Below are 483 nucleotides of genomic sequence, written 5' to 3' on the forward strand. Positions count from 1 at the left end.
GCTATGGTGGGAGAATTGGGTTCTGATGATGGCCAGTGACCTTGGTTTGTGTTGTTTATTTTCTTACGTTTGCCCCCCCCCACCCCAGGCATCTGGTTAACTCTAGTGCTACCTGCCCTTCGAGAACCCACTTTCAATATTCACAACTAATTTCATAGCAGTCATTCCACGTGAATCTGTCCACGTGGAAGGTTTTATAAAAATTAGACGGGAGTTGTGATCGCTCAGCCATCTTGAATTTTAATCAATCTTGAGGTTTCAAAAGCATATAACACTCCCAGTCTCTCTCTCTCTCTCTCTCTCTCTCTCTCTCTCTCTCTCTCTCTCTCGGATCAGATTTAAGTTCTCAGACATTGCTCTATCACCATGTCTGTCAGTCTGTTGCCATGCTGCTCATCATGATGATCATGTACCTACCCTTTGAAACTCTAAGCCCCCAGTAAACGTTTTCTTTTAAGCGCTGCTTTGCTCATGGTACTTTTT

This window comes from Mastomys coucha, unplaced genomic scaffold (assembly GCF_008632895.1).
Source record: "Mastomys coucha isolate ucsf_1 unplaced genomic scaffold, UCSF_Mcou_1 pScaffold4, whole genome shotgun sequence".
NCBI lineage: Eukaryota > Metazoa > Chordata > Mammalia > Rodentia > Muridae > Mastomys > Mastomys coucha.